This window comes from Oryctolagus cuniculus, chromosome 18 (assembly GCF_051225735.1).
Source record: "Oryctolagus cuniculus isolate XC-2025 breed Fujian yellow rabbit chromosome 18, ASM5122573v1, whole genome shotgun sequence".
In the NCBI taxonomy this organism is placed as follows: domain Eukaryota; kingdom Metazoa; phylum Chordata; class Mammalia; order Lagomorpha; family Leporidae; genus Oryctolagus; species Oryctolagus cuniculus.
In genome coordinates, this window is record NC_142884.1 from 72,309,546 (window position 1) to 72,324,913 (window position 15,368).

At 42.3% G+C, this 15,368-nt stretch overlaps 1 long non-coding RNA gene across 8 annotated transcripts in view; it reads right to left on the reverse strand.

Annotated features, from left to right (window-relative positions):
• LOC149121028 (uncharacterized) overlaps nt 1–15,368 on the reverse strand; it is a 398,949-nt gene that overhangs the window by 160,444 nt on the left and 223,137 nt on the right. For 4 of the 8 annotated variants that reach the window (XR_016225506.1, XR_016225507.1, XR_016225500.1 and 1 more), the window contains one exon: nt 13,787–13,905. The exons of the other annotated variants lie outside the window; for them this stretch is intronic. This is a non-coding gene — a long non-coding RNA (uncharacterized LOC149121028). Of the gene's footprint in view, nt 1–13,786; nt 13,906–15,368 lie in introns of those variants that run through there. 8 annotated transcript variants of the gene reach the window in all.

Consider the following 15,368-nt stretch of genomic DNA (forward strand, 5'->3'; position numbering starts at 1 on the left):
GAGATGAAGACTGTCTTGGGCCCTGGCTGTGCATGGCAGGCAGCATCAGTGTCCTGGAAGGGAAAACCTTTAATGAGGTGCTGGAAAACCCTCCTTGGCATTAATTAACAAGATCACTAGGCTGTCGTAATTGAGGAAAGAAAGATTAATCATCAAGAGATATTTCCTAACAAGAATACAGGTCATTACAAAATATTATCTAAAGTCGCATTTACATATAAAAAGAATCAAATGGATGTTGTCCCACTCAGCACCCACGTCCCCTCCTCTCTCTCCTGTGCCTGATGCGCAGGAATCAGCATATGGCTCTGGGTGAGCTCAGGGCTTTGAAATCTTTGCAGAACCTCTTCCCAGAGGAGCACGATGGATGCAGAGCTGTGAGAACCAAAGGAAACCTTAGTAGGCAGAATTTCAGGACCAAAACCAAGTAACTAACACTTATGCTGCTAAATACCTGAATCCCCCACTTGACGAGGGTCTCTGTGAGACCAACGACCTGGTCTGATTGCTTTCCTCCATTATGTTCTCAATTCACAGCCTATGTTAGGACATTCAGTAGATGCAAATTAAAAGCACAAATCAATTCCTTTACATATGAGATAAAGGACCACCTCTTTTGAGAGCCTCCCCACATGTCCCAGCCTAGATGGAGGTCCTGTCCTCTGAGATATTGTGCCATGCCACGCTCCCTTGTGGGGTGGCACTTAGAGAAGTAAATCAACAATGGCAATAAGGGCCAACTCTTCCTCCCCCCCGACACCCTGGTTAGACACAAAGCCATACTAGGGACAGGGACACTCTTGAACTAATCTCCATCTCCCTATCTTTAGCACAGACTAGGTATGCAATCATCCTTGAATGTGCAGTCATACCTCCACTGTGGTCCAGGAAAACAGTGGCTGCTGTGACAGATCTTGGGAAGACTGTATGGCTACCAGTGGGAGCCGAGCTGGGATATGAAACGTGGGAACAGCCCAAGACACTCACTGTAGCTCTAGTGTAGCAGCCTTAGAAAGGACTTCCTGTAACCCAGAGTATTCCAGTGTATTCCAGGTGAGAGACATTGCTCTGGTTATAAATGGGCATTACTCAGAAATGGAGCCCCCACAAGGGTAAAGGTTCATTTTGAAGCCCTTCTATGTACTTATGTTGAGGTTGGATAAATAAGCAAATAGATGGCAGATGATGGGAGCCCGACTTCTCACTGTTGTAATGGAGTACAAGGCTATAGATAAACCATGGGAAAAGCTAGAAAGATCCTTGAGGGGGGTCAGCACTGTGGCACAGGGAGTTAAGATGTTGGCTGCAATGCCAGCACTGAATATGGGTGCCAGTTTTTGTCCTGGCTGCTCCACTTCTGATCCAACTCCCAATAATGCACATTGTAAAGCAGTAGAAGATGGCCGAGCTTGAGTCCCTGCCAAACATGTGGGAAACTCAGATGCAGTGCTGGCTCCGGGCTTTGACTGGGCCCAAGGCAGTCCATTCAGCCATTTGAGGACTAAACCAACAGATGGATGATCTCTCTATCTCTCCCTTTCTCTGTAACTCTGCCTTTCAAATAAAATAGATATTCAAAAAAAGAAATATCCATGAGGTAATGAATTAGAGTTAGACATTAGTATGGGCTCATGTTTAGTTGACTATAGAGCGAAATACATAGACAGAGAGATGCGTATACAAAGAGTAGTATACACAACTATATGTCCTAGTTTTGTCCTCCTTCTGGGAGGGCATAAAAACAAAGACTTCGCAGTAGTAACAAGCACACCCAACATCCAGACCTTGGTCTAAATATCATTCTCTAATAGAAGAAACCAAGGTTCCTTGAGAAATGTCTTACTCTAAGGCTGGAATGGGAATGTACCCAAGAAGCCTAGAGCATTGTCTAGTGTTAGAAAGTAAAGTAGTGCCTGAAAAGACAAAGCTTTGGAGGGTTTGTCAAAGGAACACAGGAGCCAACTGAATGAGGTCTCAATGATCAAAGCTGGAATATTTTGAGCAGAGAAAAAAAAGTAACAGCACAGTATTGGGTTACAACCCAGAAACATAAATTATATCTATGAGTTCATACAGACATAAATGAAGAATATACAATTCTCCCATAAAGAACTCCAAACAATGTACCCAGATACTTCTTGTTCACAGAGATCAAGTTCCCCACCCTTTACCTGTGGGCTGCACACAGCAACTTGCTCCCAAAGAAAGATTGAAAGGTGACTTTACAGAGGGGAAATCTGACAACCACTCCTGGCAGGGTGATCAAGGTCAAGATCAGTAAGTCATGTTGAGGTTTATTCCTTCAAAGTGATGCGATAACTGTGCTCACTTCGGCGGCACATATACAAAGTGATGTGATGATGGGAAGGGAAGTAATGAAAGTGGTAATTTATCTCTGCAGTCTTCCACCTTCTCCCCCATCCCAAAGTCCCAGTCTAGTTATGACAAAAACATCAGCCAAATCCCAGCTGAGGTGCAGTCTACAAGATACCTGACCATGGCTCCTCCAAACTGTCAAGGTCATCAAAATCAAGGCAAGAGGGAGCCTAAGGAGACGCAGTGACTAATCGTGATGCAGTGTCCTGGGTAACAAAAGGACACTGTGGGAAAAACTAAGGAAGGCAAAGTAAAGTGCAGGGATTAGCAAATAATAGTTCCTCAATACTGATTCATTAATTGTGACATGTGTATCACACTCATGTTCGATGTTAAAAATCAGGGGAACTGTGTCCAAGATATATGCAGTATCTCTGTGCTAACTTTGCAACCTTTCCTTAAATCTAAAACTGCTATAAAACCAAACAATCAAAGCTATGAAAAACATTACAGCAGAGGGTGGGAAAAAGCCCCCATGAACACCATGGATGGAGCCACTGTTGTTTCCAATGAGACAGGTGGTCCTCAGGATGGTGCAAGCAGGCTTGGGTCCTGTTTTGCCTTCCCCGACCTCCGCAGCTCTCTGAGTGAGGACCCTGACATGGCACCCAGTGGGACCCTCACCATTGTTTGCTAGATGTTCCATCTGATGGGTGCTACATTTCTATGGCCACTGTTGCCTGACGCTCTCACATGCGTGTATTTCATCTAGGGAGGCAGAAATAGCTGCTCTCAAATGTGAAAGTGCTAACAGTTATCCAAAGGAAGCTTGCTAAAACTCAGATTCCAGGGTTCCACTGAGATTCAAATTCCATCTGTCTGCGGTGAGTCTAATCCAACTGCACTTTTAACAGACTCCAGCTACTGTGCTGGTTCACACATTCTGTGCCAAGGGCCTGAGCATCATTTTTACTAAGGACCATTCTTTGATTTCTCACACTTAGCACCACAGCACTTGCTATATACCATGAACTTGGCTTGGCAATATATTAGTGTTTTTCTTTTAAAATTTTTATCTCTTTATTTTCAATTTATTTAAAATGCAAACACACACACACACACACACACACACATATGGTGGGGGTCAGAGCGACAGAGGATTGGTTATCTTTTACCTGTTGTTTCATTCTCCAAATGCCTACAATAGCCAGGATCCCGGAACTCAATATGAGTATCCCATGTGGGTGTAAGGGACCCACATCCTTCATCCATCACCTGCTGCCTCCCAGGGTGCACATTAGTAGGAAGCTGGAATCAACAGCAGAGCCAAGATTTGAACCAGGTGCTCGATACGGAATGTGGGTGTCCTAAGTGGTATCTCAACTGCTTCACCAAATGCCTACCCAGTAACTGCTTCTTCCTGTTTAAGAATTTTGACACTGGGTGTCACATCCAAGGATCCATCACTGTTGAGGTCACAAACTGTGCAGAATTATATAAACAAGAAACATCCCCCAATACCTAATGCCATGCCATGTGCAGATCATGACTGAGATCCAACATGGTAAGAAAAATTTTCTTCCAAAATGTAAGAGGCTTTCTTCCTCTATGTTGTTCTCTAGCTAAGATCATCTTTAGAGGATTTTTCTCCCCAGTTTTGCAGCTTCAATGTGGGGGGTGGGGGTGGGGGGTGGGAGCTGTTTTCTGAATCAGCAGCTCAGTAATTAGTTTGGATTCATTTGTAGGTAGCACACTGGAGGCATTTTTTCTTCCCCCACAGGCAGAAAGGTGCGTGTGCAATTAACTAATTGCAGGTTGATGCACACCTGGTATATATGTTAGACACACGCACTTTAAACGCACACACCTGGATATCCAAAGTGCAATCTCTGGCCTGGAGGACAGGGAATAGACACAGAGCATGTTGTGTGTGGAGAGGAGGTGCTTACCAGGGGAATCCCTCCCTTTCCACAGGGACTCTGCAGAGGTCGCTCCTCGGGGACCCCCAGGAGCAGGACATGTGGGAAGGTAGAAGGCTCCTTGTTCCCAGAATTCTCTCAGAATGGCTGTCATTGTGTAAGTTAGAATATTGCCGGTTAATCGTTGGCTCCGAAAGAAAAATTATGAGCAGGGGAACGGTTCTGCATGGATTTAGTGTATTTGAATAATTTAGACCCCCGCCGTTAATTTGACAGGATTGTTTTTCTCGTGCAGTAGCCTGCTGCTACAAGAATTAAAACTGTCGGGAGTACCAGGGGCTGTGCTGGAGCTTAGTAATGAGGTTTATCAGTCAATAAATGATTTTATACAGCAAATTAAACTGTAAATTTCGTTTGGGCAGTAAATATTTAGAGAATAAAGATATCTTGTTAAAAAGGAAGGTTGGGTGTTTAAAAAAGGAAAAGAAGGGGAAAAGGAAATCTCAACCTTTTAAAACTTGAATGTGGTTGGCACTGAATGACAATTTGCTCACTTGCAGCTCTCTCTCTCTCTTGCTTGCTCTCTCTCTTACTCTTCTCTCTCTCTCTCTCTCTCTCTCTCTCCCTCTCCCTCTCTCTCTCTCTCTCTCTCTCTTGCTCTTCTCCTCTCCCCCCAGTACACAACAGGACGGCTTCATTGTTTTATGTACTTAAGATTGCACTGGAAAACCCTCACATCTTTCCTGATGCCCACCACAAGGTGAAATAATACTTCCCTCACAAGGTTCTTACAAACACTTAAGAAAAAAAAAAAAAAAACATGCAGAAAGTTCACAAAAGATCTGGCCTAAAGATTCCTTCTTTCTATTGTGATTTGCAGACCCATGCAGTCCAACAAGGTTGCCTCTCATCACATGTAGTTATTTACTTTTATATGTATTAAAATTAGATGTGCAAACTTCAGTTTCACAGCTGCTTCTGTCTCATGTCAAGTACTCAGTCACATCAATACACCACCTGTGGCCAGTGGTGGCTGGACTGGGCAACACAGATATGGACATTCCATCCACACACAGAGTCCGGCCAGGTGGGGTTGGTCTTGAACCTGACAATGTCATGGTTTCTGATCTGGAACATGCAGAGCCCAGATGGCTTAAATGGTGCATGAATTTTCTTACTCTCAATATTAGTTCTCTGTGTTTGTGTAAAAGGAATTGCTAGGGTTTGGATGTGATTTATCCCCCAAAGACTTGGGTGCTAGATTCTTAGTCCTCAACACAGCACTAGAAATGGTGGAATCAGCAAGTGGTAGGACCTAGTAGGAGATAATTTGGTCCAGGGGGCACTGTCTTTGGAAGGAAGCAATATCTGACTCCTTGCAATAGGTTGTACCTCTGAATTTGTTAACATGAGCATGAACACCCCATAAGGTTTCTCTCACACAACATCCTGCCATGTGATGCCACCTACCACATCATGGAGCAGCATTAGCCCCTCACTAGATGTGACTTCCCAAGTCTGAGTTGCTTGACCTCTAAAATTATATGCCTTATAATGGATTCAGCCCCAGGTATTTGTTATAGCAACCTAAGATGGACTAAAACAGAAACATTATAACTGTAACTCACTAATCACATATGTGCTTTCCTTTAAGGGGTCTTCAAAATGTTTATGAAAAAACGTGCATAATGAAAAAAGGCAAGTATGTATTTCAAGATGTTTTGTGCCAACATAAGCTTACCCTTTAATTTGATTTTTCCACAAACTTTTTGAAGTATTCCTATATTTCTTCGTGTGGGACTGGGCACCTGAGAAATATAAAGTTTAAAAAGACAAGCAAATTGGTTTTAAAAATATTAAAGAAATAAGTAATGGTTATAATTACTGAGGAAAATCTCGAAGCAGTGCTTGTAAGTGAAGAAGTGATTGGTGTTTAAAAAATACTGTGTTAACAGACCTCAAGGATTGGGAAACTTGATAGATCAAAGAAAAAATAAACATAATGGGGTTGAGAGGGAGAAGTAAAAGCATACAAATCAAACTTTTCTAACTCTTTAGTTATGCTCAGCCTGAACCAGACCTTGTCAGTTGGCCACCTGTCTGAGTCGTCAGTAGTCAACACATGCTCCATAACCATGGCTTGGTCTTTGTAGCATCATCAGGGATCTCATTCATGGTGAACTCACTGTATATTTTGGAAAAGGGTTTGAGAGACTCTGTAAAGCAGTTTAAAGATCTCAGATATGACTGATTTACAGAGCTCTGCAAGTCACAAGCCAAGGGGGAGATCAGGACACTATGAACTATACTCCCTGGATTTCCATCTTGACTTTCCAAAATCAATACACCATCAAGTGGAAGGATCTACCTCCTCTCCTCTGTCCAGGAGGCTCGTTCCTTGAACCAGCTGCCTATTCTGTCCCAGGCCACCAATCACATTCTCACTGTCTTCAAGAGGACATTGGAAACTGGAAGTATGAGACCTTGGCAACTTTATAATATACCTTTGTCAACGGAAAATGGTGGAAGAAATGTAAGCACCAGTAATCGTCTAGAGTTTTCAATGGTACAGATAATCAGAATCAACATAGGTCATTAGAAGTGAGTTTAATAAAAAGACTGTGCATAAAGTTATGATCAGGGTATAAGTAAATCACGAGGTTTAACAGCAAGGGAGCAAGTGAGAACAGGATGAGGTATGGCAGTTGGAGAAAGAATTGCATGATGGGAACGGATCTTAAGGATGCAGCCAGATCATGCTGACTGGCAGGAAGGAAGCCAGAAGAATAAATACTTTTACCACATGCTCTTCCCTCTTTCTCATCTCTTGGTGGTAGTCACTATTGGCTGAACCCAACTGACAGCCAGACAGAAAAGATTTTGTTGATTAATCCTCCCTTCCAGAGCAGGGACTGGGCCTTAAAGGATGGCAAGTGCCAGGGAGGGGCAAAGAGAAGCAACCAAACAATTCTCCCTGTTCAGAGTGACCAACACTCATCTCCTCTGGGTGTTGGTGGAGAGAGGCTGAAGGCCAGGAGACCCATGCTTTGTGTTTGCCCCACAGCCCCCTTTAGGAACTTACCCTCAGAAAAGGTTCCTAGCTAGAAGGCATCAATGATTTTTTAGCTTCTAGAAGCATCTTTACATTCCACCTTTGAGAGGCTGAATCTACACTGCTTTCCTTACTCTTTCAGGGTTTGGGCACATACTTGGGATATGCCAGGCTTTGTCCTCCCCATTCTAGACTAAACACCCATACCTTGGTGTATCTGCTTCCCCAAGCTCTCAGGAAACAATGTTCCAAAGCATTTATCAATATAAACACTTTCAATAGCAAGCAAGAGAAACCCAATTTCAAACTTAAGTAGTAAGGATTTGCATTGGGTCACATAACAGGAAGTACAGAGGTCCTTTGAACACCAGATTTTGGCTATGTCTCCTCACTCTGTCCTTTTCCCTCTCTTGGATGTGCCTATAGGATGATAGCAAGATGGCACCAACAGTCCTTGGCATTTATCTGCACACAACTACAATCAGAAAAATATAGGAATTCACTCTAAAAAGCTCTGTCCAGTAGAAAGACAATGCGAGTCACAGACAAAACTTTAAATTTTATAGAATTCATGTTTTAAAAAGTAAAAAAAAATTAGGTAAAATTAAATTTACTAAAATATATTCTTTATCTCAATATACTTTTAGTACTCTTATCCTGAAAATCCAAAATCTGAAATGCTCCAAAATTGCAATTTTTTGAGTGTTGACATGATGCCACACAAGTAGAAGTTTCCAAAGCTGACCTTACATGATGGGCCTTGGTCAAAATGAGGTACACTACAAATATTCTGTATAACTGCCTTTAGATACTGTCTTCTTCCTCTTCCTTCTATGTATTTGCATACATACATGAAACAAATAGATTTCACATTTAGACTTACTCCCTATAAACACACCACACACACACACACACGTTATTCCAAAATCTGAAATCTGAAACATGTTTGGCCCCAAGCATTTTGGACAAGAGAGAGTCATAATCACCTTATAAACACAAAATATCAGTACTTCAACATGTGATCATATTAAGTCTTGGGAAATTCGACAGAGATTCAGACTTGCTTCACTGTAAGTGCTCAGTGGCCACATGCTGGACAGTCAGCTCTGGAAAGTTCTCCCAGGAGAGTGAGGAAGACCTCAGCAAGCTGCTTTCTGTATACTGTTGGCCCAGTAGGGTCATGTGCTCTTCATGTAACAATCACTGTTATAGAAGGCAGTTTCCTTAGTGTTAATCAAGATCACCTTTGGTGACACAGTGTCATTTCCCTCTATTGTCCATTTGCTGCTTAAAGAAGCTTAAACATGAAACATATATAAAAAGTATAATAAAGAAAGTTCTGTGTTGGCAAGGGAGTGTTGGATACCTGGTTGTTTACCAACTATGTCCACAACAGACTAGTTCCTCCTTTGAGAGCCTTCACTGACTCCTTTCAATGAGGGCCCATTCTCTCCTTGAAAGAAGAAATCTGAGAGTTACGATGTAGGGCAAGTTTTCTCTTCATTGGATCCAAGAAAGCTGACAGTGATGTAACAGACCCTGCCATCCAACTCCACAGAGATTGATTTAAGGAGGCATTTGCCTCGTGGGGCTGATTGGGCCTTTTTGGGCTTAAAACTGCTTTGTCAAATAAACCTTATCTGCTGTTTATGCAACTTCTGTGCCCTTTATGTTCAAAGGAACCAGAACAGACATTCAAGTGTTTTCCTTTAGGATTGGGAGAGGCTAAAAAGCATCAAGAGTTTGAGCATGGATGTTAATGGTGAAGAATACCAGCAATTAAGCACAAATGAAGTGCTCTGTATGTATCAACTCATTTAATTTTCTAGAAGGTGGTAATGAGCAAGAAGATGGTGAGATGGAAGCAAATGAGTTCATGTGCTTTACTCAAGGAATGTAAGTCATGAGTTTCCAGTTTCTCAATGTTCATCCCTGTGAGACAGAGTCATAGCAGGAGAACACAGAATACATCACTGTGGAGTGGGCCCATTACTCAAGAATGAGAATTAGATGAGGCACCTCTGAGCCTGAAGCCAGGGTACTACTGAGGTTAGGTTAGGATCATGAATCCCAAAGCAACCAGTTCTTAGAGGAAGCAGTTTTTCATCTATGTTCCCTGTGCCTAAGTCAGGTCGGGGAGTGATCAGGCCCAGAGGAAATAAGTACTGAACAGAACTAAAGTTCAGAGTTACCCTAACAGTTTTGAGAGCCAAAGTCTGCTATCAGAAAACCTGGGTTGAATTTAGTGAGCCTTTGGTTTCTAATCATGTGACCTTGGAGAAGTGTCACTGGATCTGTAGACCTCAGTGTTCTCATCTGTCAGATGTGGATGATAGCTACTACCTCGTGGTGTTGCATTTTCAAGTAAGTTTGATGATACAGGTCAAGTAGTTACCGCTCAGCTTGCCATACACGGCAAGAGCTCAATACCTCTAATACTGTACACCACAGTCGATACAAGAACCACGACAATGAAGTATACTTCAAGTATTTTAATAACAGACTAAACTTTGCAAATGTTAAAAATAATGCCCAGGGTGTGGTGGGGGGTGGAACTTAGTAAGTACTTATTGAAGGAAGAATAAGTGAATAAGCGGATAGAAGTAACAGGGGAGTTGCCATCTTTCGGATGGAGGCAAGGCCCTACCAGCAAAGTCCAAACCAAGGGTAAGCAGTTCATTCTGAAAGGACTGGAGAGTAAATATTTTCAGCTTTATGAGCTACAAGATTTCTTTTTCTACTCACCTCTGCCACAGGAATGCACAAGCAGCAATAGCCAGTGAAGAAAGAAATGGGCATGGCTGTGTTCCAATAAAACTTTATTTATAAAAACAAGCATCAGGTCAGACTTGGCCCAGGAGCTTTAGTTCGCTGACCTCTAACCTAAACAAGCCTGCTCCTGCAGCCTTCCTGTCTGCTGTGCAGCCAGGTACCTTCTCTCTGGCAGTCCCACAGCCTGTTGGTCATCGTCTACTAGACCCACCGTGTAGGTACAGAGGTGTCCTCTGGTGTGGCTCAACATGTTTCCCCCTACCACATTCATCTCTGATTTTAGATAAAGAATCATCACTTTACCAACTTCAGTATGGGTACAGATCTGGTCCTTTAGGAGCTCGTCTCTAGCAGTGATTTTGTGATTGAGACTGAAAGAAGCTTCTCTTGTTGAACAAATGCTCCTCGATGGTTTGAGGAGAAAGGCATGCTTTCTCTGTGACTACAGTGACCGCACACAGGCCTATGCAAGGGCTATGGCAAGTGACTCCCAGGGAACTCAGGGCCCCTGCTCCCAGCTGAGCCCAGCCAAATTTGGCTCAGCTATTTCTCTAAACCAATACACGCAGCATGAACCATTCCTTTGTTGAATATGACATCTGTTAAACAGCTTTTAATAATGTTTTAAAAAATCTTATTTTATCTGAGAACATCTGTGGCCATCTGGATACTCTCCTAACATTTCACTTTTAAGTTTGATGCAACTTTCAGATGTTCCTGCACAGATTCTGCAACAGATCTGGGTGTTACTGAACAGACATCAATTATACTGATGTCATGAGGCATGCCAATCTCAGCAGGGAAAGTGACAGTTTCCTTATCATCAAACCAGTGAGCTTCTTGATTAATTTGCTGGTGTTGTCAATAACACTTCATGGTAGAGTTGAATGTATGCATATCATTCTCTGCCTCATTCTTTCCAGTTGGTTCTCTCTCTCAGAAAAGAACTGAATCTTCACTTTCTATTGTAATTTTCCCATTGTAGGCATTATCCCTCCTATAATTAATTGCCCATAAAAGAAAGATAAATTCTTCCTTTAAGCATGCCTTCAGTACAAGGCAGACTTTCACCTCTTTCACTGAACTTATACAACTTAATTTTTTTTATTTAGTAAGCATGTAACTCAATCTCTCACCTTTTTGGCAGGTCCTTGGAACCTGATGTAGGGATAATCTGCAATTAGCTAAATACTCAGATGATCCTCCTACAGGTAATTGACTAGGGCTTACCGATACTAACTTGTTTTCTATCAGCCTGTTAGATTTAGTTTTTATTCCTTTCAAATAGTTTCACTGCAGTTTCTAAAATCTTCCCCACTTTCTCTGCATCTTGGTATGTCCCTTACATTTTCTTTTTTAAAAATGAGATAGATATACACAATAGATCTCTACTCTGATTTCACACAATGAGAATACTAGTTTTGCATGTGTGGTTCTTTTCATTTCACCTTTCATTTTTACAACATATATAATTTGTTTCTCAATGAAGACTTGAACATCACATTTAATGGATTAGCATGAACCATAATAGGCTCTGTCATACTTTTCTAAATGGAGGAAATCTTTGAAAAATGCCTTAAGACATGTTACTACCTAAGCTTAAGAGTGACTCTGGCTCTCAATAGCTAAACCCTGCTTTGCCAGTAATATCAAGTCTATTAATCACCTATTTGAAAACTTCTTTTAGAAAAATTTTATAATGACTTTTATCCCTATGGGTTTATGATTATGAAACCAGAGGTTAGCAATGTCCCCTCCAGGAGTTTTGGGGAGTGCCTTTTCTTTTATGCTAATACTCAGCATGTCCTTGACCTGTCAACACTGAAGTCAATGGGCTCTGGTCTGTGTCATAATGATGGTCCCCTCCATGATTAATAAAGAATGTTGCTATTTGGAAATACTGACATGACTGGGCAGAAGTTTTACTGAAGTAGATACTGGGTAGTGGCCAATTAAGACAGCTTCATGTTAATGCAAGATATGACAAAGAATCTATTTCTCCAAAAATAAGGTCTATGAAGTTCCATTTTCTTACCTATCAAATAAGAATTGCAAGCTTAGTAAGCATTTTAGGAACTCTTCCCATCCATGCCACAACCGTTTATCTGAGAACATCTCACCAACAGCACCCATTCTGGCAAGTGAATTCCCCATTTTCTACCACAGTGGATGGGTTCACTGGACTGTAAATGACCACAGAACCCAGAGAGAAATATTAGACCAATTAGGTTCTCTTGGGGAGATTGAATTGAGATATAAAAATACTTGATCTTAACTTGTAGGCATGGGGATTGTAAAGTTTTCCACAGTATAGTCATGTTTGAATCATATGAAATCAGGAGGGAGGAAGTGTGGGAGGGAGAGAAGGCATCAGAGGTGTGTGTATGTATGTGTGTGCATGATCACACACACAAAAAAGCTGAACTGATTTGTTACCATTGACAATATTCCAATCCCAGTGGCCATCCCTTATAAGGCTTCCTTATCCTTCCTCCCCTTGGATTCCCTAAGAATCCTCTTGTCTACCTTCTACTTAATCCTCTTTTCCTTTTACTTAAACTGTTCTTTGCTGCTAAATACCTAAAGTCATTAGCGATAGCAGGAGATGTGCATCTGACATACCTAGTAGGGTGAATGACTCAAATTCAACCAACACTTTATAGTTTCCCTTGTCCTGCTCAGGTTGGCATATGACATGCATATGGGAGACGGGGTCTTCATCCTGGAAAATGTTGTAGCAATGTACGTTTAAATGGGTGATATTATCAATAAGCTTCTAGGGAGTCAGTGTAGCTTAGACATGGGTAAAAAGTCTCCTTCAAGAATGAAGTCGAAGTCCAATCTTCCAATATTTTTCTTTTTTTAAAATAGACGCATTTATATGAAAGGCAGCGTTGGAGGGGCGCAATACATCTCCCATTAACTGGCTATTTTCCAAATGGCTGCAATGGCCAGAGCTGGGCCATGTCAAAACCAAGAGCCTAGTACTCCACCCAAATCTCCCACATTAGTTGTAGGAACCCAAGTCCTAGGGCCATCTATTTTTTTTTTTTCTTTCCCAGGCATATTAGCAAGGAACTGGATGAGAAGTGGAACAGCTGGGATTCTAACCAGTGCTTATATGGGACATTCATCAGTAGCTTAACCTGCTGCACCACAACATCAGCCCCTTATTTTGTGTTCCTTTTTCTTTTTTCAAGCTTCTATCATTTTTAACTTCATTGTGCATATTGTATGTGCATAAGTATACAAAACTGAAAATAATATTTTCAAAATTTTTAAACTTGGTTCAAACCATGGGTCCTGTCCTCTTGTCAATGATTCTTGTAAAAACAACTCTTTCTTCTTCTCCTTTTTCTTCACCTTCTCCCTTCCATGGTACTTTATGAGCCTGGAAGTTGAAATAACTCAATTCTGAGTCTGCTGGAATAGATATGAGGAGGCATCAGAATTGGTTTTTCCAGAAGTAGGTGATGGCAGCAGGTAGGGAACAATGAGAAAATAAAGAAAATGAGCACTTTCTAAACATAATCCCCTATATCGAAAGAGTATGGTAGTTTGAACTTGAGCAAATTGAGGCAAGATTGTGAGGGACATTGACAGTTATGGTAAGGAGTATGGATTTTATTTCAAAAGCAAAAAAAGTGCCTTTGACATGATGTTATGATCCAGATTAGTGACAGGTCTTGTGATAGCCACACCCCAAAGAGCCTCCAGGGAATCTCACCTGCCGTGGTGTTGCCTCCCACACAGAACCTAGGCTGCTCCTGTATTCACATTCACATTCACGAGAATGTGGTAGAAGTCACTCTGCACGGCAACGTTCACTTGAGTGCTTCCTGAGGGCTGCCAGGTGAGAAGCCGGGCTTCATAGAGAGACCATGTAGGGAGGATACAGGGAGGAACCCAACCATCCCAACACCCAAGCTCAGCCCAGCCTTTCAGCCCTCTCTGTTGAGGTACCAGACATGTGAGTGAAGCCTCCTTGAGCATTCTACCCCCAGTCACTGTCTGCCTAGAGCTCTGTGGAAGTTCTCAAGTGAGATCGGCGGAAGAACCACCAGCTGAGCCCTCGTCAACTCAGAGGGCTGTGGGAAATAACAAGACTTTGTTTTAAGCCACTGAAAGAACAAGGGCAGATCTCTTTGCTTTCCCCTCCTCCACACCCACTTGGTTTTTCTGCACTTGTTCTACGCAGTCAAATTCATTCAAATCTCAATTCCTTCCAATGACACATCTGTGGTACTTATTCTCTTATATATCGGCTTCCTGAAATAGACTTTTATTTACACATTCTCCTATCATTGTTTCACTCTCTTCTATTTGGTCCCTTTAGGGGGCTGCAAGGAGCAGGGGGAATGTTGGAGACAAAACACAAAGAGTAAACTCCAAAGAAGGAGGAACACAATATTCTTGAACATTCCATGTCCCACAGTTTTTAGCAACATCCAGTACTAATTTCTAGGTAACATCATAAGATCAGTTTAATGAAATGAGAATCAGACACCCACAACCCTGAAAGGATGGATTTTCTAAAACAGTGGTGTAGCAGAAGTCTCCTGCCACTGTCTTCATACAGTGTCCTGTCTCAGGTGACTGTGTTCTCCAGATCTGCTGGCACTCTACACACAAGGCAGAAGAACATGAACATATATCAAGTATCTGGATACTCTGGACGTGAGCTGTGACTCTTCACTTAAGAAAGGCGTAGGGGCTGGCACTGTGGCGTAGCAGGTAAAGCCGCCACCTGCAGTGCCTGCATCCCATATAGGCACCAGTTTAAGTCCCGGCTGTGTCACTTCCCATCCAGCTCTCTGCTATGGCCTGGGATAGCAATAGAAGGTGGCCCAAGTCCTTGGGCCCCTGCACCCACGTGGGAGACCCGGAGGAAGCTCCTGGCTCCTGGCTTCAGATTGGTGCAGCTCCGGCTGTTGTGGTCAGTTGGGGAGTGAACCAACATATGGAAGACCTCTCTCTCTCTCTCTCCCTCCCCCTCTCCTTCCCCCTCTCTCCCTCTCTCCTTCTCCCTCCCTCCCTCTCTCTCTCTCTCTGCATCTCTTTCTCTCTCTGTGTAACTATGACTTTAAATAAATAAATCTTTAAAAAGGGGTATGCCTTTCTTCCCACATACACACCATCAGTCTTCAGTCTCCCCCTTCTCTCTATCCGCCCACACAGTCTGCTGTCTGTGTTTGAGCCTGGTTCTGCCCTCTGAGCTCCCTTTGGGACTTTGTAACTTTTGTAACTCTGTAATCTCTGGTAATTTTATTAACCTCTAGATATCTCAGTGTGCTCATATGGAAAGTATA